At 37.4% G+C, this 27,534-nt stretch overlaps 1 long non-coding RNA gene across 1 annotated transcript in view; it reads left to right on the top strand.

Annotated features, from left to right (window-relative positions):
* Positions 1–760: 760 nt before the first annotated feature.
* The window catches only part of LOC109026654 (uncharacterized), a 42,813-nt gene continuing 16,039 nt past the window's right edge, over positions 761–27,534 (top strand). The window contains exons 1-3 of the long non-coding RNA XR_002005704.2: positions 761–878; positions 5,272–5,329; positions 27,040–27,130. This is a non-coding gene — a long non-coding RNA (uncharacterized lncRNA). The remainder of the gene's footprint in view (positions 879–5,271; positions 5,330–27,039; positions 27,131–27,534) is intronic.

Below are 27,534 nucleotides of genomic sequence, written 5' to 3' on the forward strand. Positions count from 1 at the left end.
CTTCTGGCAGAAAAGTTTCATCAGAGTTTACAAGCTCAATGTCCCCAGCTTCATCAAAATCCTCTCACATATCCCCATTCCAAGTTGCAAGGTCCCATTCTTTTCCAATCAATGCTCTCACTTTAATAGTAGACACCTGGTGAGGCTGTGCATGCACCTTTTGTTGCAGGTCAACCACTCACATGGTAATAGCCTGTGTCTGATTTTCCACAATTTCAGCTCTTTCTCTGCAGGAGATAAGACTCACTCAGGGCAATCTTAGCAGATTTGAGGCTCAGTATCTGCTTCTGAAGCCAGGAGTTAGTTAGAATCCCTGAGTTCGTTTTTTTTTTCATCACTCTGTCCAGTGAACTCAGGAGCAACCAACCAACTTCATTATGTTCCTTGGTTCTCCATATATGGTCAAAGGTATTAGGTATTGAGTCACTAAACTCCTTGCCTTTCATGAGCAGTGAATCAAGAGTATCAAATGCATTTATTTCACGTAATAACTCTCTAAATTGTTCACACCAAGGACTGTCTGTTCTCCATACTATTAGAATTAGAGTCCTTAGCATTTTTATGTCTAATGACATTAAGAAGCCAACTCCAGAAACCTGAAAACCAACAAAAGAACTCCATTTTTAATATTCTTTTCCTCTAGAACCACTCCTGGTACCAAAATCTGTATTAGTCACAGTTCTCTAGAGGGACAGAACTAATAGGATTGATGTATGTATAAAGGTGAGTTTATTAAGGCGTATTAACTCACACGATCACAGGGTCCCACAATAGGCCATCTGCAAGCCGAGGAGCAAGGAAGCCAGTTGAAGTCCCAAAGCTGAAGAGCTTGGAGTCCAATGTTTGAGGGCATGGAGCATCCAGCACTGGAGAAAGAGGTAGGCGGAGAGGCTAAGCCAGTCTAGTCTTCATGTTATTCTGCCTGCTTTTTATTCTGGCCATGCTGGCAGCTGATTAGATTGTGCTCACCAAGATTAAGTATGGGTTTACCTTTCCCAGTCAACTGACTCAAATGTTAATCTCCATTGGCAACACCCTCCAGACACACCCAGGCACAATACTTTGCATCCTCTAATCCAATCAAGTTGACACTCAGTATTAACCACCACAATTATCAATCATAGTACTTACTGCTTGGATTCTGTTAAGCAGTGTAACTCATATGATGATCAAACTGGACTTCAGATATGAATAAAGTACAACCTTTTTTTTTTCTCTCCCCCTTAGGGGATGGTAGGTTAGGAAAAGGCATAGAGGCCATCTTCCCCATCCCTGAATAGAAGCTCAGGTAGGTCCCAAGGTGTTTTTTTTTTTCTTTTTTTGCACATTCTTAGGGAATATATCACAATATGATCACTTTAATTTGCAAATGCCTTTCAGTCCAGTAATTAGAATGTCCATTAAAAGATAGATACTCAAAATATTCCAATCTTGATGTAGCCTTAAATCTCTTTTTTCCCCAATTAGATGCTTGAGGAAAATGGGCTAAGGTGGTATCTGGTGCCTCTACTATCTACTCTCTGCAGTTCCCTTTCTTCCTGCACTTGCAAGCTGCTTTTTGGCTCTGTGCCACATTTACTTTGGGTGGCTTTGTGCTATCTGGACAGAGTAGATCAGTGAAGCTGGTATTCTTCATAAACTTGGCAGATGATTAAAACCTACTCTCTCTGTCTCATGATTTTGATTATAGGAGCTGGGGAATAGTTCCCTGCTCCTCCTCTTGTCTGAAATTCTCTTGTCTTGGGCGTATCAGTGTCTATATGTGGATTCTTCTGACCCTTCGCTTGTCCAAGGGCATCCCACGATACACTTGCAGCCCTTATCCCTCCTGAGATCCCAAATGGACAGGCCCAAGAGGATCCCATACCACATAGGCCACATCCAATTCACCAGAAACAATCAGGACACACAACCGGTGTCCTGACAAGCTAGGAGAAAGTGAACCAATCTCAACATAGCAGCATCTCCCAGCTCAGCCACCAGCGCTGTTAGTCAGACCCTCTCTCTTCTCCTGGACCTCCTGGGAAGAAAAGACCTCAGAACACTAACTGCTTTACCTTCCTTTGTTGGGATCAGGCACTTATCCTCAAGGTTTTTTGACTATTTCAAAGATCTTCAATTGGGTGCCTAGAAGCCCACCTTCTTCAATATTGGGACTGGAAAGTAAACCCCTGCCTAATGCCTCTCCCCCAAAAGAGGATGGAACAGCCTGCATGTGAAGTGCACTCTCCAAAGCAATAGTTTTAATAACCCCTTTCTTAAAACCTTCTCTTGAGACCATGATTCTCTTGCGTATTTCCTAAGTACGTGAAAGAGTTCAGGAATTAAGAGTTTCAACCAGTTTCTTTTAAAATCTCCATATGTCAATTTTTCTCACGGGATCTTTGGTGTCTGATAACAACAAAATGGAGTCTAAGTTGAAACGAAGCAGGAAGAATCCCATTCAATCACTCACTCTACAGTCATAAATGCCATGTTTTTGACTAGAGATAAGCTTATTGAGCTTACTAAATTAAATCATTGGAATGCACAAATGAAATATATGGCTTTCACAAATGTCACTTGGGTAGAGTTGAATGCCTTGGAAATGAAGTGAAACTAGTCTTTATTGGAGCAAAGCCTGTCAAAACCAATAGTGTTCCTGGATTGTAAAGACCAAAACAACGTATCGCCACTATTCGTTAAAGGGCAGGATAATTCACGTCTTTAGTGAAACACTTAAAAAAGAGGAGAAATTAGATCTTTGCCTGCAAAAAAGCAGAAAGCTGAAATTTCAGGGGATCTTAAGCTTTGAGGGGGTCATGGATAATCATATTTTAGAACTGGATCATACCAAATGGGCCACTTCCCCCCAAAGTATCATGCAGGTGTGCACACACATGCACACACACACAAACATGGGGACTAATGCTTAAATTATTGAATGCAATTTCAGAACTTCACAGATATCCTGAAGCTGTGAACTCTAAAGCACCCCTCAGGGACATGACAGTCACAGGTTTCTTCGAGCCAGCTTTCTACCTTGAGGAGAAATTTCTGTGTTATATAATACTGAGGTCACATCCTCTGCCAGACAAACTTCATTAGTGGAGCCCCTTAGTAGTGTTAAAAATAGAAATGTTTCTCACTGACCATATAAAGAGATTCCTTCTGGATTGTACTGCTGTCTATATACAGTGTCAATCTGGGTTTTATTTCAACCTCCAAGTTTAGTTTAGTTTATATATATACAAAACTTTACAGAAAAAAATACAGAAAAATGAAAATACAAAATAGGGAGAAAGAAGTTACAGAAATGCCTACCCTACACGTTACTTTTGTTGCTGAATTCAATAAATGTATTGAAATTTTAAAATGTACATTTTAAAAAAGAAAATGTAAATTAACTTTTTCTATTATTGCTGAATAATGGGGGAAACTGAGTATAATTCCTGTCCTCCATTTTCTATTTCTCACAACAGCCACACTGTTCCTTGACTGTATCAGTGCTCACTACATTTGCAGATTAAGCATGGAAATTTCAGTAGAAATTACTATCTCACTTGCTTACTTCTCAGTTGTAATTAAAGGGAATTAAAGAAATGAGCAAATAGGAAGACTGATCTGTGGACAAAAGAAAGTAAATTGCTGAAAGGAGAAAGATCAGATAATTAACTTTCTTTAATTTTATGCCACTTTTTACCTCTTTGCAAAATTTTTATGTCAAATGACACTTAATTATCTTGCATAATAAAAATTTTCTTCGGAACTTATGCACATGCATATATATGTATATATACACACATATGTATGATAGTACTTGATATCACTGTATTTAGCACCTATGAGGATCTCATTAATATTTTCATTTTATTAGCATGTGCTAATTATAAATTCAATTAGAAAGATAAAACATTTGAAAATTAGATGATGCATTCTCTTTATAATGATGAAAATGCTTTACCAGTTAACAGTGAGTTGATCCAATTTATTAGTTTAAATTTTAAAATCTCCTCCGTCTCATAAATATTTTAATCATGGCAAAACAATTATTTTGAATATATCTACAAATAACCATACACAATATTTAGGGGGCCATACTTCTTTCATATTAAATCTAGACTTGAAAACTGTACCTACTCAGGAAACCATCAAATGAATAGGTCCTCTGGCAGTCAGTCTCAGGTTGAAGTTTTTACTATGCTACTAGTAAAACCAGATTACTTTAGGCCCCTGGTGACTAAGAGAATATTATAGCCTGAGAACCATAACATGTTAAAGAATATGGCCAAGGGATAGGTGAAGACTGACATATGTGTGTATATATATACATTAGAATATTGATGACCTCTGAGATTTTTGTAGACCTCTGACAGTGGATATAGAGCAGTGCTATCAAAACAATTTTCCATTTTTATAAAAAGTACTTTGCAATAAATGCTTTACCACCTGAAATGAAGACCATGGATATAAAGATCTTCCCACAAATAGCTTTTTGAAAAAGTCTATATAATGCCTTATCTGAAATTTAAGTATAAATAACAAGAAAGCAGTTCATTAAGAAGAAATCTGAAGTTCATTATGTATATTCAGGCATGACTACATGAGAAGATTGTATGTAATAGTCAGATGCTGACCTCTATCTGTATAATCACATGAGTTAAAAACTACAAATGCTGCCTGACTTAAGTGTGAAGTGTTATGGACTCAAATTCTATCAGCAACTTGCTATCGCTGAAATGATTTTCTGAAAGGGTGGCTGAATCTAGATAATGATGGAAAACAATAAACAAAATAAAGTGCAATAGTTACTCAATATAAATAGCAATTGTATTTCTGGAAAATATGCAAAATACTTTACTCTTCTGTCTGTCTATCTAAGCTCTATATAAAGCAGAATTTGGATTATGCTCAAGTAAATATGAGCAGTTTCTACATTAATACCTTATGTATCATTTGAAAATCATGCGAGAGAAAGGACAATTGCATATATCATGTTTCTGATCCCTACTTACTAAAATGGCTAGTAGCACCCACTCCCAAACATTATGACAAGGGAAAAATGCCCTCATATGTTATCTACCTGCCCATAAAGAGTGGATATATGGACATTTAAATGTGGAATGGACATTTAAATGCGGAATGGACATTTTAAAACATCTCTCAGAGCCTAGAAACTTGCTTCAAGAAGGCCTAAAATTAATTCAACGACTCAGGTTGGTATTACCACTCTCAAACTGGTCACAGTCCCCATTCAAAATAATTACTTCCTGCATTTACTTTTCCTTCTAGCTCCTGAAATCGTTTGGGTAAGCAATTGCTGATTTTAATTCCCTCACTTCACAAAAAGGTAAGTTGAACAGTTGAGTTGGATGTCAAATATATAGTGAAATCAAATCTTGCTAAGTGCTTTTTCACTCTAAAGTTCCAAACCCACAAACTCATCTGATGCTAGTGGAGGGATTTTGTGTTAAGCATGTATAGCTAGTGGTTAAGGGAAATGTAATCCAGTGCCCAAGAATCAGTAACCCTGGCCCAAATTTGAGGACAATGAGGCATTAACTACCTAACGTTTTAAAGAAAGCTGGTTAACAGTTAAGGCAAGCATTCCATCCCCCCACACTTACTCCTGAATTTATGGGATTGGAGAACCAGCATTAACTCTACCACCAGCTGCAATGCCACTTTCATTCCCAATCCAGGAAAGAAGGTGAGTCAGTATGGAATTAAGGAGATAAAGATATCAGGTTGTTGTTCTTGTAGAAACTATAAGCTCTTGGAGAAAAATTATTAACTCCCATCCCCAAAGGGACAGGGGAGATGCTTCTCAAAAAATTGGAAAGCATATGACACTTTTAGAAATGGATTTCTGACAAGAAGAAAGCCTGCCATACCATCCTCCTAGTTAGTTGTCTGTTAGACAGTAGATCTCCTAGAGCAGAGCAAGAAAACTGGAGACAGCTACAGAAGTGAAGGGAATAGAGCAACCTAACCTGTTTTTTACATCTGGCACTTTGAGAATTTCTGAGTTTCTCAAAGATCAGTGGGATGCCACCAAAGGACAAAACTTTCTTGCCAGAACTGCACACCATATATGAAAACTTACCTCAAGACAAGAGGATGACATCTGCATGAGCTTTGGATATACTCCAAGTTACAGGAATGAAGAGGAAGGGAAAGTTAAGTTTAAGGGTGACCTTCCAGACCTGGGAAATGCAGTGGAGAGACTCTCTAGGATTCTCTTAAGAACTCACACATGCAAGCCAACAGAGCAAACATTTGGATGGCTGCCACGGAGGCATCATGAGTCTGTATTAGTTTCCCAAGGCTGCCATAATAAATTAGCACAAATTAAGTGATGTAAACTAGCAGATATGTATTATCTCACATTTCTGGAGTCCAGAAGTCCAAAATCAAGGTGTTGGAAGTGTTGCTTCCTTGTGGAGGCTCTGAGGGAGAATTTATTCTACATCTCTTATGTACTTTTGGTGCCTGCCAGTAATTTTAATGTTTCTTTGCTCAAAGATGCAGAATTTCAATCTTTCTATATCTTCACATGGCCTTTCTTCCTGTGTGTCTCTCTGTGGCTTATTTATTTATTTATTCATTGAGACAGACTCTCACTCTGTCACCCAGGCTGGAGTGCAGTGACATGAACTCGGCTTACTGTAACCTCTGCCCCCACCAGGTTCAAGCAATTCTCGTACCTCAGCCTCCCAAGTAGCTGGGATTACAGGTATGCACAACCACGCCCAGCTAATTTTTGTATTTTTGGTGGAGATGGGAGTTTCGTCATGTTGGCCAGGCTGGTTTTGAACTTCTGACCTCAAGTGATCCACCTGCCTTGGCCTCCCAAAGTACTGGGATTACAGGCGTGAACCACCGCACTTGGCCTGTGGCTTCTGTTTTTATTTTTTTAATTTTTTCTGTTTAATTTAATTTAACTAAAAAAATTTTTTTTCTATAGGTTGTTGGGGAACAGGTAGTGTTTGGTTACATGAGTAAGTTCTTTAGTGGTGATTTGTGAGATTTTGGTGCATCCATCACCCGGGCAGTATACACTGCACTATGTTTGTAGTCTTTTATCCCTCACCCCCTTCCACCTTTCCCCCTGAGTCCCCAAAGTCCATTGTGTCCTTCTTGTGCATTTGCATCCTCTTAGCTTAGCTCCCACATATCAGTGAGAACATACAGTGTTTGGTTTTCCATTCCTGAGTTACTTCACTTAGAATAATAGTCTCCAATCTCTTGCAGGTTGCTGCGAATGCCATTAATTCAGTCCTTTTTATGGCTGAGTAGTATTCAATTGTGTGTGTGTGTGTGTGTGTGTGTGTGTGTGTGTATTTATGTGTCTCACAGTTTCTTTATCCACTGGTTGATCGATGGGCATTTGGGCTGGTGTCAGGTTTTGCAATTGCGAATTGTGCTGCTATAAACATCCATATGCAAGTATCTTTTTCATATAATGACTTCTTTTCCTCTGGGTAGATACCCAGTAGGGGGATTGCTGGATCAAATGGTGGTTCTACTTTTAGTTCTTTAAGGAATCTCCACATTGTTTTCCATAGTGGTTGTATAGTTTACATTCCCACCAGCACTGTAGAAGTGTTCCCACACCACCACATCCATGCCAACATCTACTATTTTTTGATTATGGCCATTCTTGCAGGAGTGAGGTGGTATCGCATTGTTGTTTTGATTCACATTTCCCTGATCACTAGTGATGTTGAGCATTTTAAAATATATTTTCTGGCCATTTGTATATCTTCTTTTGAGAATTTTCCATTCATGTCCTTAGCCCACTTTTTGATGGGGTTGTTTGTTTTTTTATTCTTATGGATTTGTTTGAGTTCACTGTAGATTCTGGATATCAGTCCTCTGTCAGATGTACAGATTGTGAAAATTTTTTCTCACTCTGTGGGTTGTCTGTTTACACTGCTGACTGTTTCTTTTGCTGTGCAAAAGCTCTTTAGTTTAATTAAGTCCCAGCAATTTATCTTTGTTTTTACTGCATTTGCTTTGGGATTCTTGGTCATGAAATCCTTGCTTAAGTCAACGTCTAGAAGGATTTTTCCAATGTTATCTTCTATAATTTTTATAGTTTCAGGTCTTAGATTTAAGTCCTTAATCCATCCTGAGTTGATTTTTGTATAAGGTGAGAGATGAGGATCGAGTTTCATTCTACGTGTGGCTAGCCAATTATCCCAGCACCATTTGTTGAAAAGGGTATCCTTTCCCCACTTTATGTTTTTGTTTGCTCTGTTGAAGATCAGTTGGCTGTAAATATTTGGCTTTATTTCTACGTTCTCCATTCTGTTCCATTGGTCTATGTGCCTAGTTTTATACCAGTACCATGCTGTTTCGGTGATCATAGCCTTATAGCATAGTTTGAAATCAGGTAATGTGATGCCTCCAGATTTGTTCTTTTTGCTTAGCCATGCTTTGGCTATGAGAGCTCTTTTTTGGTTCCTTGTGAATTTTAGAATTTTTTCTAATTCCGTGAAAAATGATGGTTGTATTTGGATGGGAATTGTATTGAATTTGTAGATTGCTTTTGGCAGTAGGGTCATTTTCACAATATTGATTTTACTTATCTATGAGCATGGAATGCGTTTCCATTTGTTTGTATCATCTATGGTTTATTTCAGCAGTGTTTTGTAGTTTTCCTTGTAGAGGACTTTCACTTCCTTTGTTCGGTATATTCCTAAGTTTGTTGTTGTTGTTGTTGTTGTTGTATCTTTTGCAGCTATTGTAAAAGGGGCTCTTGATTTCTTGATTTGAACAGTGTGGAGATTTCTTGAGTTCTTGATTTGATTCTCAGCTTGGTCACTGTTGGTGTATTGATGAGCTACTGATTTGTGTGCATTAATCTTGTATCCGGAAACTTTGCTGAATTTTTTTAATCAGTTCTAGGGGTTTTCTGGAGGAGTCCTTAGGGTTTTCTAGGCAAACAATCATATCATCAGCAAATAGCGACAGTTTGACTTCCTCTTTGCCAATTTGGATGCCCTTTATTTCTTTCTCTTGTCTGCGCTCTAGCTAGGACTTCTAGTAATATGTTGAAGAGGAGTGGTGAGAGTGGGCATCCTTGTCTTGTTCCAGTTCTCAGAGGGAATGCTTCAATCTTTTCCCCATTCAGTATTATGTTGGCTGCGGGTTTGTCATAGAGGTCTTTTATTATTCTGAGATATGTCCCTTGTATGCCAATTTTGCTGAGAGCTTTCATCATAAAGAGATGCTGGATTTTGTAAAATGCTTTTTCTGCATCTATTGAGGTGATCAAGTGATTTTTGCTTTTAATTCTGTTTATGTGGTGTATCACATTTACTAACTTGCATATGTTAAACCATCCCTGCATCCCTGGTATAAAACCCACTTGATCATGTTAGATTATCATTTTGATATGTTGTTGGATTTGATTAGCTAGTATTTTGTTAAGGATTTTAGCATCTATGTTCATCAGAGATATCAGTCCATAGTTTTCTTTTTTGGTTATGTCCTTTTCTGATTTTTGTACTAGGGTGATACTGGCTTCACAGAATGACTTATGGAGGGTTGCCTTTTTCTCTATCTTGTGGAATAGTGTCAGTAGAATTGGTACCAATTCTTCTTTGAATATCTGGTAGAATTCTGCTGCGAATCAAACTGGCCCTGGATTTTTTTTGTTGGTAATATTTTAAATTACCATTTCAATCTTGCTGCTTGTTATTAGTATGTTCAGGGTATCTAATTCTTCCTCATTTAAGCTAGGAGGGTTGTATCTTTCCAGGAATTTATCCATCTCTTCTAGGTTTTCTAGTTTATGCACGTAAAGGTGTTCATAGTAGCCTTGAATGGTATTTTGTATTTCAGTGGTGTCAGTTGTAATATCTCTCGTTTCATTTCTTATTGAGCTCAATTGGATTTTATTTATTCTTTTCTTGATTAATCTTTAATGGTCTATCCATTTTATTTATCTTTTCAAAGAAACAGATTTTTGTTTCATTTATCTTTTGTACTTTTTTTGGTTTCAATTTTATTTAGTTTTGCTTTAATCTTGGTTAATACTTTTCTACTGCTGGTTTTGGGTTTGGTTTGTTCTTGTTTCTCTAGTTCTTTGAGTTGTGACCTTAGATTGTCTGTGCTCTTCCAGACATTTTGATGTAGGCATTTAGGGCTGTGAACTTTCCTCTTAGCACCACCTTTCCTGTGTCTGAGAGGTTTTGATAGGTTGTGTCACTATTGTCATTCAGTTAGAATAATATTTAATTTTCATCTTGATTTCACTTTTGACCCAATTATCATTTAGGAGCAGGTTATTTAATTTCCATGTGTTTGCATGGTTTTGAAGGTTCCTTTTTGAGTTGATTTTCAGTTTTATTCCACTGTGGTCTGAGAGAGTGTTTGGTATAATTTCAATTTTTTAAAATTTATTGAGGTTTGTTTTGTGGCCTATCATATGGTCTATCCTAGAGAAAGTTCCATATGCTGTTTAACAGAATATATGTTCTGTGGTTGTTGGATGGAATGTTTCATATACATTAAGTCCATTTGTTCCAAGGTACAGTTTAAATCCATTGTTTCTTTGTTGACTTTTTGTCTTGATGAACTGCCTAGTGCTATCAGTGGAGTATTGAAGTCCCCCATTATTATTGTGTTGCTGTCTATCTCATTTCTTAGGTCTATTAGTAATTGTTTTATAAATTTGGAAGCTCCAGTGTTAGGTGCACATATGTTTAGGATTGTGATATTTTCCTGTTGTACAAGGCCTTTTACCATTATATAATGTCCCTCTTTGTCTTTTTTAACTATTGTTGCTTTAAAGTTTGTTTTGTCTGATATAAGAATAGCTACTCCTGCTTACTTTTGGTGTCTGTTTACATGAAATGTCTTCCCCCCTCGCCCCTTTACCTTAAGTTTGCATGCGTCCTTATGTGTTAGGTGAGTCTTTTGAAGGCAGTAGATGGTTGGTGAATTCTTATCCATTCTGCAGTTCTGTACCTTTTAAGTGGACCATTTAGGCCACTTATAGTTAACGTTAGTACTGAGATGTGAGGTGCCATTCCATTCATCGTGCTATTTGTTGTCTGTATACCTTGGTTTTTAAATTTTTATGTTTTTTAAATTGTATTTTTGTTTTATAGGTCATGCGAGATTTATGCTGTAAAGAGGTTCTGTTTTGATGTGTTTCCAGGATTTGTTTCAAGATTTGGAGCTCCTTTTAACAGTTCTTGTAGTGGTGGCTTGGTAGTGGCAAATTCTCTCAGCATTTGTTTTTCTGAAAAACACCATATCTTTCCTTCATATATGAAGCTTAGTTTAACTGGATACAAAATTCTTGGCTGATAATTGTTGTGTTTGAGGAGGCTGAAGATAGGGTTCCTATCCCTTCTAACTTGTAGGGTTTCTGCTGAGAAATCTGCTGTTAAACTGATGGGTTTTCCTTACAGTTACCTGGTGCTTTTGTCTCACAGCTCTTAGACTCTTTCCTTCATCTTAACTTTAGATAACTTGATGACAATGTGCCTAGGTGATGATCTTTTTGTGATGAATTTCCCAGGTATTCTTTGTGCTTCTTGTGTTAGGATGTTTAGGCCTCTAGAAAGGCTGGGGAAATTTTCCTCAATGATTCCCCCAAATATGTTTTCCAAACTTTTAGATTTATCTTTTTTCTCAGGAACACTGATTATTGTTATGTTTGGTCATTTAACATAATTCCAGACTCCTTGGAGGCTGTGTTTGTATTTTCTTATTCTTTTTTCTTTGTCTTGGTTGAATTGGGTTAATTCGAAGACCTTGTCTTTGAGCTCAGATTCTTTCTTCTACTTGTTCAATTCTATTGCTGAGACTTTCCAGAGCCTTTTGCATTCTGTAAGTGTGTTTATTGTTACCTGAAGTTTAGATTGCTTTTCATTCATGCTATTTCCTTGAATATTTCTTTCTTTATTTCTTGTATTATTTTTCAAATATCTTCTCTCTCTCTCTTTCTCTGTCTGTTTCTCTCTCTCTGCCTCTCTCTCTCTCTCTCTCTCTCTCACACACACACACACACACACACACACACACACACACGGCTGAGTTTGCAGTACTGGTTTATGCACTTTCTCCACCATCTGAGCAAACTTACATAGAATAGTGAATTTAGCACATTTTCCAGGATTCTTGGTATTAGCATTGCCTAGTTTGTTTAGACACACATCCAGCTTTCTCACTCAAAGATACGAAGCAAGAAGAGAATATTTTTAAAAAACACCATTTAACACAAAGCTACTTGCTTTTGTGAATGTTATAAAAACTCTGCTTGGATTTACCTTCCTTAATTCATTTTAAAAAATCTTTCTTTGATATTTTTACTCTGATCTCATTGCTTCCTTTGATACAGAGAGAAGTCTGGTAGACTGTTTCAATCTACCCACAGTGGACCATCCAAAGAACAACAGGAAATGTTTTAAAAAGGTCCTGTGTCCTAGAAATAATCAAATATTTAATCTTGTTAAGGCTCCTGCAGGATTATGGGTTTTTGATATTTTGCTTCTTCATCTGCTTTTACCAGTATTGTTGATAGCTACATTTTTTTCAAAGAGAAACAATTTCCTCACATTACATGGAATGATATTTTGTTTATAATTCACACATAGTAATTATACATATATGGAGTATGCTGTGATGTTTCAACACATGTATACATTGTATAATGATCAAAGGATGGTATTTAGCATATTCATCACCTCAAACATTTATCATTTCTTTGTGATGAGACATTTAGAATCCTCTCTTGTAGTTGAAATATACACCATAACATTGTTTACTATATTCACCCTACTGTGCTATAGAACACCAAAATGTATTCTTCCCACGTAACTGTAATTTTGTACCCCTTGATCAATCTGTCCCCATTCCCTCTTTCCCAACCCTCCCCAACCTCTGGAAATCACTATATTACTCTCTATTTCTATTGATGTGTATTTTTTTTAGATTCTGCAATGAGTGAGATTATGTGCTATTTGTCTTTCTGTGCCTGGCTTATTTCACTTAACACGTCCTCTAGTTTCCTTCATGTTGCTGAAAATGACAGGGTTTCATTATTTTTTACAGCTGAATTGTACTCCATTGCCTATATATGTTTTCTTTATCCATTCATTCACTGGTGGACACTTGGGTTGATTCCATATCTTGCGTGTTGTGAATGCTGCTGCAATAAACATAGGAATGTAGATATCTCTTCAAAGTACTGATTTCATTTTCTTCGGGTAAATAGTAGTGGAATTTCTGGATCATATGGTAGTTGTATTTTTTATTTTTTGAGGAAACTTTACACTGTTTTTGTTGTTGTGTGTTTTTTTGTTTGGTTGGTTGGTTGGTTTTGGTGGTTTTTTTTTGAGACAGCGTCTCACTCTGTCGCCCAAGCTAGAGTGCAGTGGTGACGATCACAGCTCACTGCAGCCTTTGTCACCTCAGCCTCCTGACTAGCTGGGACCACAGGCATGTATGTATCTCCATGCCTGGCTAATTTTCCTTTATTATTTGTAGTGACCAGGCCCTTCTGTGTTTCTCAGGCTGGTCTCAAACACCTGGGCTCAAGCGATCCTCCCACCTCGGCCTCCCAAAGTGCTGGGATTAGAGGTATGAGCAACCATGCCCAGCCCTTCACACTGCTTTCTATAATGGCTATATCAATTTACATTCTACATGGAATAATTCTTAAAGTTACAAACTGCATTGCTGTAATAATAGAAAAGGCTTAGGAAAGGAGCATGAAAATAACTTTTATGAGTGAACATGCTAGATCATTTATTCAGACTACCTCACTCTCTATGTGTTACAAAGTGAATGTTCATTTTCCCCCAAAATTCATATGTTAAAATCGAATCCCCAGTATCCTGGTATTTGGAGATAGGGCTTTTGGGAAGTAGTTACATTATGAGGGTGGAACCCTCATGAATGGGATTAGAGCCCTTATAAAAATAGGCCAAAGAGCTAGCTCACATTCTTTTTCACCCTGTGATGAGACAATAAAATGGCAGCAATCTACTCAAAAGAGGGCCCTCACTGGGACCTAACCATGCTGGCACCCTGATGTCAGACTTGTAGCCTCTAGAACTCTGCAAAATAAATCTCTGTTGTTTAAAACTACCCAGTTTATGGTACTTTGTTATAATGACTCAAATTCCCTAAGACCCCATGTAACAATCCAGAAAAACTGATATTTCTACGTTTTTCGTCTGAAGTCACATGATTAGGAGTTAAACCTTGGGATCCCAATCCTACGTATATCAATTATTAATAATTATTAGCTGCAAGACCATAAAAAATAACTTATTCCTTTGAAATTTCATTTCCAATCTGTAACATGGAAACAATAACATATGTCCTGCTAAGTAACTGATATTTTTTCTGAAAGAGAGACAGAGACTAAAAGAACAGGGAAAAAGAAAGAGAAAAAGAGAAAGAGAGAAAATGAGGTGGAAATGAAAGGTGCTTTGATAATTGCAAGGTACAATATAGGTATGATTTATTATTATTATTAATGAGAAAATTCTAATTATAAATAGAGTACTTACATATAGTATATAATCAAAAACTAATATCAATTGATAAAAACCAATTTTGTGCTTGGATAAGCATATTGTGTCTCCTAACTAAAATCTGTCCTGATACATTACCATCTCTTTCTGAAATTACATACTTAAATATTTATTAATATATTATTTCTGTTGATATTTTTATGAATATATGAATACATGGTATCTTGTAGAACAAGGATTTGCGGTAAATCTGAGCTAAGACAATTGCATATCATATTTTATAGCTGGAATTTGAAGATGAATAGAAAAGTGATTCAATGAAGAGCATATGAAATGTGTCTCAAGATCGCAAAACATAACTTAAATCTTAGCTCATTCTTTGGACAAGTAAAAATGGATGCTAGTATAATTGCGTATTTTAATGAATAAAAATCTCACACATCTAATTGGAAAAATCAATTGGAATCTACATGAAATTAAATTAAACCCAATTATATTAAATCTTAATTATTTACATATTACTGTGAGCAGTACCAAGAAGTCAAAACACATGGATCCTTTCCTGATGGAAATTAAAAGCCAATTGGGAAGATAAGACTGGAAAAAAAAGGAAGAATTTAGATACCAGTGTGGAATAATTTTTAAAGAGTATTTGTAAAGCAACAAGTAATATAAGATTTCAGAGGAAAAAGCGTTAAAGAGGGCCAATGAGGAAATTTTATTTGAATAATTGAAATTTGCAGAATAAAACTATCAGAAGAAGGCATTGCCAGGTGAAAGAAACACATTTGTAGATGTATATTTATTATTCAAAACATCACTGTTGTGGTTTAAATGTGTCTCCCAAGATCCATGTGTTTGAAATGTAATCCCCAGTGCAACAGTCCTGAGAGTTGAGATCCTTCTAAGATAATCAGTGCTGTTATCCTGGGAGTGGGCTAGATATTGTGGGAGTGGGATCCTGATAAGAGTATGAGTTCTCCTGTCTTCCTCTTTTACACATGCTTTCACCATGTGATGACTTCCACCATGTTATGTTATGACATAGCAAGACCTTCACTAGATGAGGCCCCTCAGTCTTAGACTTCCCAATCTCCAGAGACATGAGCCAAATATACTTCTGTTGTTTATTAATTACCCAGTCTGTAGTATTCTGTTATAGCAGCACAAAATGAACTAAGACAATAACATAAAACAAGAATTTCAGTCTATTTGTAAATGTAAATGATTAAGAAAAATATCTTCACATTATAGTAGCCTCATTGTAGAATCTGACATATTTACTGATTGTATTAATGGCTGTTCTTGCATTGCTATAAAGAAATACCTGAGATTGGGTAATTTATAAGAAAAGAGGTTTAATTGGCTCACAGTTTTGCAGGCTGTACAGGAAGCATAGTGCTGGCATCTGCTTTCCGAGAGGCCTCAGGAACTTCACAATCATGGTAGAAGGCAAAGTGGGAGCAGGCACTTGACATGGTGAATGTAGGAGCAAGAGAAAGAGTTGGGGGTGGAGGTACCACACTTTACAACAACCACATCTTGAGAGAACTCATTCATTATTGAGAGGACAGCACCAAGACATGAGGGATCAACCCCCATGACCTAAACACCTCCCACCAGGCCACACTTCCAACATTGGGGATTACAATTCAACATGAAATTTCAGTGTGGACAAATATCTAAACTATATCATTCTACCTTGTCTTCCCCCAAATTACCTATTCTTTTCACATGGCAAAATACAATCATGCCTTCTCAGCAATTCCCCAAAATCTTAACTTATTTCTGCAACAACTCAATCAAAAGTCCCAAGTCCAAAGTCCCATCTGAAAATGAGTTCCTTCCACCTGTGAGCCTGTAAAATCAAAACAAGTCATTTACTTCCAAGATACAATGAGGGTGCCAGGATTGGGTAAACATTCCCATTCCAAGAGAAAGAAGTCAGGCAAAGAAAGGGACTGGAGGCCTCACACAGGTCCGAAAACTAGCAGGACAGTCATTAAATCTTAAAGCTCTGAAATAATCTCTTTTGACTCCATGCCTCACATACATGGCACGTTAATGCAAGGGGTGGGCTCCCAAGGCTTTGGGCAGCTCTTCCCCTGTGAATTTGCAGGATGTAGCCCCATGGCTCCTCTCAAGTGCTACAGCTGAGTGCCTGCAGCTTTTCCAGGCATAGAGTGCAAGCTGCCAATGGATCTACCATTCTTGGTTCTGGATGATGGTGGCCCCCTTCTCACAGATTCACTAGGCAATACCCCACTGGGGACTCTGTGGGCTTCCAAACCCACATTTCCCCTCCCCACTGCCCTACTAGAAGTTCTCTGTGAGGGCTCCACTCCTGCAGCAGGCTTCTGCCTGAACACCAGACTTTTCTATACATCCTCTGAAGTCTAGGCAGAGGCTACCAAGCCTTCTTAACTCTTGCACTCTGTGCACCCACAGGCTTAACACCTTGTGGAATCTGCCAATGATTATAGCTCGTGTCCTCTGAAGTGATGGCCCAAGTTTTACCAGTGCCCCTTTGAGCTGAGGCTGGGGCCAGAGTGACCAGAATTTGGGGAGCTGTGTCTCAAGACTGTGGAGGCTAGCAAGGTACTGGGCCTGGCCTACAAAACCATTCAGTCCTCCTAGGCTTCAGGGCCTGTGGTAAGAAGGGCTGCCAGGAAGTTCTCTGAAATGTCACTGAAACCTTTTACCCATTGTCTTGGCTATTAGCATTTGGCTCCTTTTCAGTTATGCAGATATCTCTAGCAAATGGTTGCTCAACAGTCTGCTTGAGTTTCTCTCTTGTAAAAGGTTTTTATTTATTTGCCACATGATCAGCCTGCAAATTTTCTGAACTTTTAAGCTCTGCTTCCTGTTTAAATGTAAGTTCTAAATGTAAGTTATTCCTTTGTGCCTACATCTGAACATAGGTTGTTAGAAGCATCCAGGCCACATCTTGAACACTTTGCTGCTTAGAAATTTCTTCCACCAGATACTCTATGTCATCATTCTCAACTTCAAACTTCCACAGATCTCTAGGGCATAAACACAATGCAGCCAAGCTGTTTACTAAGGAATAATATGCATAATCTTTGATCCCAATACATTTCTGATTTCTATCTGAGACCTCAGCAGCCTGGACTTCAAAGTTCATATCACAATCAGCATTTTGGTAACAACCATTTAACCAGTCTCTAAGAGGTTCCAAACTTTCCTTCATCTTCCTGTCTTCTGAGCCATTCAAACTCTTTGGACTGCCGCTTGTTACCCAGTTCCAAATTTGCTTTCACATTTTCAGATATCTTAATAGCCATGCCTCACTCCTAGTACCAATTTTCTGTATTAGGCCTTTCTTGCATTGCTATAAAGAAATACCCAACACTGGGTAATTTATAAGAAAAGAGGTTTAATTAACTCACAGTTCTGCAGGCTGTACAGGAAGCATGGCACTGGCATTTGCTTCTGGGGAGGCCTCAGGAAACTTACCATCATGGCAGGTGGTGGAGCAGGAGTGGGCACTTGATATGACAAAAGCAGGAGCAAGAGAGAGAGTTGGGGGTGGAGGTGCCACACTTTACAACAACCAGACCTCAGGAGAACTCACTTGCTATCTAGAGGACAGCACCAAGACATAAGGGATCTGCCCCTGTCACCCAAACACCTCCCACCAGGCCTCACATCTAACACTGGGGATTACAATTCAACACGAGATTTGGGTGGGGAGTAATATCCAAACTATATCACTGATATATTAAAATATACACCAAACTATCATGCTCTATCTAGTGGACAGTGATAGACCAATTCTTTCAAAATGTTTCATTTCTGAAATATTTTATTGGAAATCTCTTACGAATTTGGGTGAGATTTTTACTAACAAATCTCCTGAGCTATGTCAAAGGAAATGAATTTTGAGTATCAATGAAACCTTACAAAGAAAAAACACGAAAGCAAATTTTGTCAAATAACATGATATGTAAAAGAGTTAAAATAATTATACCTTTATATATATCAATATATTTTTCCTATACTAAAGAACTATATTTCACACAATATGTGGCAAGTTTTATATATGTAATTATGCATATGATACTAATAATACTGCCATTTTTTAATGGATTTTTTTCTTATCCAAGTGATGACCCAGGCAACTAACTTTCCTGCTAAGGAAAGTCCTGTTAAGGACTTTCCTTTCCTTCAAGTGGCCTCTTTTGCCATTTGTAAGGCAGTTAATACTTACAGGTTTATTATCAAGAGCTTAAGAGAAAACTATTCCAAAAATACAATTTTATTTCTTTGTTGCCACTACTTTCAATGGCAAAAAATGCAAATATTTTGCATCAACCTAATAGCTTATTTCTGGTTAAAAGACTAAGAGTTCATGTTCATTTGACCAAATGGATTTTTAAAATTATTATTGAGGAATATTTATCAGGGATAGATAAAAAGTTTTTAAGGAGCCTGAAACATAATTTGGAGGACTCTAAGAAAAAAAGTAAAAGTTACATATTTCAAAAAACTGATGGTAGCATAAACATTACAAAATTGAGCAAAACATATTTGTATTGGCTGGGTGCGGTGGCTCATGCCTGTAATCCCAGCACTTTGGGAGGCCGAGGTGGGCGGATCACGAGGTCAAGAGATTGAGGCCATCCTGGCTAACACAGTGAACCCCGTCTCTACTAAATATACAAAAAGTAACCAGGAGAGGTGGCAGGCACCTGTAGTCCCAGCTACTGGGGAGGCTGAGGCAGGAGGATGGTGTGAACCCGGGAGGCGGAGCTTGCAGTGAACCGAGATCACGCCACTGCACTCCAGCCTGGGTGACAGAGCAAGACTCCGTCTCAAAAAAACAACAACAACAACAAAAAAACGTATTTGTATTAACTGCCTGATGCATTTCTGCACCTTTCCTATATGTACTTCAATAATGCAGAATTAATGAAATTACAACTTACAAATACAATTTAAGTTAAATTTTACATTTTCTTTTCAGTTATATTATCCCGCACAAATGTGTAATCAAATTACTCATGTATACATATGTAGGCAAAGATGAGTAAGTTTTCTCACCAGACCACTTATTTCTTCTGGGTGTTTTGTAACATCAGTTACAAATTTTCCAAGATGTTTCATAGGAGCTGCCATATTTTCCCAAGACAAGATATACCAGTTAACACTACAACATAATATTTTTTGTAATTAATTTTTATATATTTAGGGGGTACAGTTACAAGTTTCCTACATGTATATATTGTGTATAGGGCAAGTCTAGGCTTTTAGTGTACCCATTGTCTGAATAGTGAACATTGTAACCAATAAGTAGTTTTTCAGCACTCTCCCAACTTTGACCCTCCCACCTTTTAAAGTCTTTAGGGTCTATTATGCCACACTGTATGTCCATGTGTATCCATTGTTTAGCTCCCAAAAATAAGTGAGAACTTGCTGTATTTGACTTTCTGAGTTATTTCACTGAGGATAATGGTCTTCAGTCCCATCCATGTTGCTACAAAAAACATGAGTTCATCCTTTTCTATGGCTGAGTAGTATTCCATGGTATATATAGATTTATTTTCCTTTGGGTATATACCCAGTGGTGAGACTGCTGAATCTAATGGCAGTTCTATTTTTAGTTCTTTGAGAAAGCTTCATACTGTTTTCCATAAAGGTTGTTATGATATACATTCCCAACAACAGTGTATAAGCATTCTGTTTTCTTAGCATCCTGGTTAACATCCTAGTTAGCATTTCTTTCATGTTTTTTGGTCACTTGTATGTCTTGTTTTGAAAATTATCTGTTCTGGTCAGGTGCTGTGGCTCATGCCTGTAATCCCAGTGCTTTGGGAGGCCAAGGTGGGTGGATCACCTGAGGTCAGGAGTTCTAGTCCATTCTGTCCAACATGGTGAAACCCCATCTCTACTAAAAATTCAAAAACTAGCCGGACGCAGTGGCATGTGCCTGTAGTCCCAGCTACTCAGGAGGCTGAAGCTGCAGAATCTCTTGAACCTGGGAAGTGGAGGTTGCAGTGAGCCGAGATCGCACCAATGCACTCCAGCCTGGGCAACAGAGTGAGACTCCGTCTCAAAAAAAAAATACATATATATATATATATATGTATATATATGTGTATATATATATGTATATATATGTGTATATATATATGTATATATATGTGTATATATATATGTATATATATGTGTATATATATGTATATATATGTGTATATATATATGTATATATATGTGTATATATATGTATATATATGTGTATATATGTATATATATGTGTGTATATATATGTATATATATGTGTATATATATGTGTATATATATGTGTGTATATATATATGTGTGTATATATATATATATATGTGTGTGTGTGTGTGTATATATATATATATGTATTTTTTTTTTGAGACGGAGTCTCACTCTGTTGCCCAGGCTGGAGTGCATTGGTCTGATCTATCTATATATATATATATATATACACATATACACACACATATATGTATATATATAAATATATATTTATATAAGTATATATGTATATTTTTAATTCAGTTATTTTTCATATTTATATATATGTGTGTATGTGTATATATATATATATATATCTGTTCATGTCCTTTGCTCACTTTTTAATGGGGTTATTTATTTTTTCTTGAGTTGCTTAAGTTCCTTGCAGATTCTGGGTGTTAGCGCTTTGTTAGATGTGTAGTTTGCAAATATTTTTTCTCATTCTGTAGGTTGTCTGTTTATTCTGTTTATTTGCTGGACAGAAGCTTTTTAGTTTAATTATTTCCTATTTGTTTATTGGTTGTTGTTGCATTCGCTTTTAAGGACTTCATCATAAATTCTTTGCCTATGCCATTGTCAAAGGAGTTTTTCCTGTCTTTTCTTCTATGATTTGCATAGCTTCAGGTCTTATGTTTGGATCTTTAATTTATGTTGATTTGATATTTTTATATGGTGTATTAGTTTGTTTTCACACTGCTGATAAAGACATTCCTGAGACTGGGAAGAAAAGTAAATTTATTTGGACTTATAGTTCCACATGGCTGGAGAGGCCTCAGAATCATGGCAGGAGGCGAAAAGTCCTCTTACATAGTGCTGGCAAGAGAAAAAAAATGAGGAAGATGCAAAAGTGGAAACCCCTGATAAAACCATCAGATCTTGTGAGACTTATTCACTACTATAGAAGCAGTATGGGGAAACCACTCCCATGATTCAAATTATCTCCCACCAGGTCCTTCCCACAATACGTGGGAATTATGGGAGCACAATTCACAGTGAGATTTGGGTGGGAATACTGAGCAAAACCATATTGTATGGTGAGAGGTGTGGGTTCAGTTTCATTCTTCTGCAGTGCCATTTATTGAATACAGTGTCATTTCGCCTCTGTATATGTTTGTTGAGTTTTTCAAAGATCAGTTGGTTATAGGTATGTTGCTTTATTTCTCTGTTCTCTATTATGTTTAATTGATCTCTGTGTCTACTTTTATACCAGTACCATGCTGTTTTGGTTACTACACCCTTGTAGTATAATTTGAAGACAGGTAATGTGATTTCCCCAGCTATATTCTTTTTGCTTAGGATTGCTTTGGCTATTCAGGCTCTTTTTGGTCCCACATGAACTTAGAATTGTTGTTTTCTAATTAATTCTGTAAAAAAAATTATGTTGGTAATTTGAAGGGTTATGTTTAATCTATAGATTGCTTTGTGCAGTATGTTTATTTTAAAAATACTAATCCTTCCAATCCATGAGCATGGCATGTTTTCCATTTACTTGTGTTGTCTACAATTTTTCTCATTGGTGCTTTGTAGTTCTCCTTACAGTGATCTTTCACCTCCTTGGTTAAATATATTCCTTGGTATTTTTTTTTTTGTAGCTAATGTACATGGAATTGCCTTCTTGATTTAGTCCTCAGCTAGATTGTTATTGATATATAGATACAATACTAACTTCTGCATATTAATTTTGTATCCTGAAACAAGATCATATCATCAGTGAACAGAGACAATTTGACGTCCTCTTTTCTAACTTGAATGCCTTTTATTTTTTCTCTTGTCTGATTGTTCTGGTGAGGACTTCTAGTACTATGATGAATAAGAGCAGTGAAAGTGAGCATCCTTGTCTTATAATCTTAGATGCTAATATGCATAAGACATGTAAGCTTATACACAGATATACCCACTTTTTTAGTACTAATAAAAATAAATATAAGCACAAGTCTCATCACCAAACAAAAACAATAGTGGGTTTATACATTTGTACAAGTAAATATGTATTATTTAGAAGATTCAAGACAGGAGAGAAGTTCCATTTTCACCAGTGTTTACAATAACTAAAACTTCAGATTGCGTGTCTGAGGATTGGGAAATATTTCTACAGACTAGCTTCTGGCTCTATACTTTTCAAACTTTGCTTCTTGTCCAAAATCACATAATTTTGGTATAGAATGTCATGGGATATAATACATGTTCATATAAGATTTAAACTCTGCCTCTGCACTGAAGTACACCAATGCCAGATAAGTCACCAGAATGGCCAGTAAGAGGATTCCTAGAAGTCATTTTCACACTTGAATAACAAGCAATATCCAAACTTTACCTAGAGGAAATGTTAGCCATATAAATATACCCCACTGGAGTAAAAACCAAATATGCCCTTAACTCTACTTTACTTGGATCCCCAAAATGCCCTAAAGACTCCAGTGCTACCCAATATCTGGCAAAGTGTGATAGAGAGGAAATCAGGGAGGGGAGATACAGGTAACTTAATCAAACATGGTTAAAATGTGTCTTAGTTTTGCAAATTTTACAAATGCTTGACCTTGTGAACACTTTCCTAGTGTGTCTTTGAAAGCCTTAGAAGGTTCCTGTGCAAGGAAGAGACTAGAAGTTACAATTTTATTCATTTCATGATAAATCTTATACAACAGAGTGTGGAAGCTCTATTGATGCACTTCTATCCAGACTAAATAGGAATGAGAACTGTTGATTTCTCTCAGTTTACACAGAAAATAAAAGAGAAAACAGGCAATCATCTGGGTTAATGTGCTCAGCCAGTACATGGATGAGCTACTTTATTAGCCAAGGTACTGCATTTTATCCCACATTCTCACTCCAAATTTCTTACCAGTTATGCTTTCCTAACTTTTTAGGTTCTCCATTTTCTTCATGATTCTACAATAATATTGATGTGGTTTGGCTCTGTGACCCCATCTAAATCTCATCTCGAATTGTAATCCCTACCTGTGAGGGGGGTAAGTTATTGGATTATGGGGGTGGTTTCCCTTTGCTATTCTTGTGATAGTGACAGAGGCATGAGGCAGACAAATCCTAGGCAGACAGTGGTGGGTACCTGGCAAAACCTGACCTTCAAGCCAAGGACAGTTTAAAGTCTAGCTACAAGTCCCAGGTAAATCTTTGGGCCAGATTGAGAACCTGTCTTCCCATTTTGCATGTGTTTCTCTGATTGATCCCCACCCTTCACCTATTTTATATATGCTTATCTTTCCCTAATTGATTTTTTTATAATGTCATGCTCACCTTTGAGTGGTGCCTTTGCTTTAATCTTTTTTGCATACTCACAAACTGATCAGCACTCACTCTTCATTCTGAGCCCATAAAAACCTCAACCCCAGCCACACTGCGAGAGACCACACAACTTTGGATGGGGTACCACCCTCGCATTCCCTCTCTGCTGAGAGCTGTTTCATTGCTCGATAGTTATTTTCCACCCTCCTCACCCTTTGATTGTCAGCATAAACTCATTCTTCTTGGACACGGTGCAAGAACTGAGGACCCACTGAACAGGGGTACAAAGAAGGCTGTAACACTGTGGCCCTCTGCCCCACATAATGGGAAGTAGCTCAGCCCCAGAGCCATGGGCCCAAGTAGGACAAGGGGCTGATAGAGCTGTTAACATGCTGCTGTCCATCGGGCTGCAGACAGTGGGACTAAAAGAGCAAATTAGCATGCTGTAACACCCTGTCTGGGGCTTCAGGGTCACAGACACCACTGCCTGGGCACTACCACATTCCCCTCATCTGGACACTAGAATCCACCATGAGAGTCACTTGCAACATGACTAGTCCAGCCGCAAGCCCCACATTGAGCCCTCTCCTGTTCCAGCACTTGGAATGGCTAGCTGGACCCTGCACTTGCTCTCTCACACACCACCTCCAGCCAGGGTCTGAGTGTGCAGTTGCAGCAGCCACAGGATCCACACACTTGCTCTCTCCTGCCACCATAGAAGACGTGACTTCTTCCCCTTCTGCCACGATTGTAAATTTCCTGAGGCCTCCCCCGCCATGTGGAACTGTGAATCAATTAAATCTCTTTCCATTATAAATTACCAGTCTCGGGTATTTCTTTATAGCAGTGTGAGAATGGATTAATACACATATATCCAAAGTGCAATTGAGTTAAACAGAAGTTATCAAACGATCATGTTTACCAACCACTCCACGACTTCTCCCCTCCTCCCATTATTACTTCACATTTTCCAATATTTAGGAGGTGACAGCAGTGTCAAGGGAGTATGAGGAAAGCCACTTCAGTGGCTGCTTCCACCCTTTTAATAGATGAATGAATAAAATAATTCTATTCAACATTTAGTGATGGTCAAATGTAGTGCAGGCACTATTAGGCTGAACCTCACAGTACTGAGTACTGAGTTGTTCCTTACCCTTGTTTCAGGTTTTATCTCCTAAGATAAAATTCTTTTGCTTAAGAGCCTTTTTTTTTTCTTTTTCTTTTTTTTTTTTTTTGAGATGGAGTCTCACTCTGTCACCCAGGCTGGAGTGTAGTGGCGTGGTCTCAGCTAATTGCAGCCTGTGCCTCCCGGATTCAGGCGATTCTCGTGCCTCAGCCTCCTGAGTAGCTAGGATTACAGGTGCCCACCACGACACCCAGCTAATTTTTGTATTTTTAGTAGAGATGGGGTTTCACCAGTGTGGCCAGGCTAGTCTGGAACTCTTGGCCTCAAGCGATCCACCCGTCTCAGCCTTCCAAAGTGCTGGGATTACAGGTGTAAGCCACCAAGCCCAGCCTAATTGCTTAAGAGTCTTAAGTGTGTATTACAGATGGTTTGCAACACACTTACACAAGTAGCACAGTGCCTGGAACATATTAAGTGCCCAATTCTTTTGACAGATTGTTTCCTTAGTGATCACTGATTAAGAGTCCTTTAAAAGTTCAAAGACAATAAAAATAGTATATTTTTACGATTGCTTCTTATTCTTACATGAATTTTAATGAATTAATGAATTTAATATTTTTAAAGTGCCGCAACTGACAAAGATAACCTTCAAATGCTTGTGCCCAACCTTGGGTAGCCTTGTAGGGTGATCTTATGCATGTGTCAAATACAGCGAGTTTGAAATAGCCCATTAAATTACGTATTTGCAATTATCAGAGATCTTGCAATGTTTGCCTATTTGAGCCTCATTCTATCACTACATCACATGTTTTGTTTTTGTTTTTTCATTCTCTTACCTTTTTTTGTAATCCATATACCCACAGTATATTTCTTTATTTGATGCTTTCATCTTCTAGTTCAAGACTAAAACAATGTAAAGACACCTGATGAAAAGAAATTTGAATTTGTAAACATAAACTCCTAGGTCTCAAGCATTCTCCAAGTTTGATTATGTACCCCCCACCCAACAATGAGAAAAAAAGTGTTAGACTCTACATGCATAAATATTGAAAAAACTGGCCTAAACTGTGAATTTTTGCCACTTTTAATGGGAACTCATAACAATGACACAGCTTCCTTTATATATCATGGACTTAAAATACTGCCAACTGCACTTTTACTGAGCCTCTAAGTCATGTGTTGAGCATGCGAAGGTGAAGGATTCTATCAATTTTATTCCACTCTTCTCTTGGCCTCTACATTGCACATCTCTGAATAGATTTTTCAGATAATCTCACTGAAATCGAGACTCTTAGAGTCCCCTCTGGCAGATCTATAAATCACATGCTTTAATAGTGACTTCTATTTTCTGGACCTTCTCTATTTTTCTATTAGTTTGCACATAAGATTGTTGTCTACCTTTCAACTTCCATGAGCTATAAAATTATATCCTTAAGCACAGTGTTCTGATTTTCTTCTGGATCAGCTAATTTGGCTCTTTACTTTTGTCATAAGAGTAACAATAATTTATTTTGGACTTCTGTATACAACTGCTTCTGAACTTCCAAGATTTCTATTGCTGTTACAAATGACTGCATGTCTATAACACCGATTATCCCAAAAATTTTTCTCTTAGCCTGCTAGCTAATAAAGCAATTGCTAGACCAAAGAACCTAACTTACGATAAATGGTCAAGCGCTTTAGGGTTGTTATCCATATAAAACAAAGAACCTTTCAGATGATCTTGTGGATACTTCAACACCTGGTAAAGGTATAAATAAATTTAATTGCCAAAGATCCACACTTAGGAAGATAAAAGGGGCAGAGGACACTGAACCATACAGATAACACCACAAACTTCATTTAGTCATTAGACTGAACTTCACTCTTGCAGTTTCATCTCCTCTTTTTTTTCTACAGTGAAGTTTCTGAAAAGTAATACAGCAGGCAAAGAAAATCTGCAGGAGACAGCAGAAGAAAAAGCAATTATTCTGAATAATCTACACATAAAGTGAGTATCTTTATTAAAAAAAAATTTAAGTTGGTGGCTGGCACACAGCTTTTATTCCTGAAACAGTGGCATAAACCTATTGCTCTGAATTTAAAAAAGAATAATAATGAGAAAGAAGTTAAAAGTAAATTTGACCTAATCAACAGCAAAAGAAACAGCACCTTGTAGAATCATTTATTTGAAAGTCTATTTAAATAAGTGATGATTTAGAAATCTGAAGTAGTATTATTTGGCAGCCTTTCTGGGCAAGAAAAAAAGAACTGAGTATAAAGATTAAAATGAAGCCAAACAATACACGAAATAAAGATCAGTTCAGTTCCAATAAGAGCATCTTGCAACTTACGAACTCAAAGTAATTATTTTTGAATTTAAAAATATAAGCACAAGATGAAATTGAAAGGATA

Source organism: Gorilla gorilla, chromosome 3, assembly GCF_029281585.2.
Source record: "Gorilla gorilla gorilla isolate KB3781 chromosome 3, NHGRI_mGorGor1-v2.1_pri, whole genome shotgun sequence".
NCBI lineage: Eukaryota > Metazoa > Chordata > Mammalia > Primates > Hominidae > Gorilla > Gorilla gorilla.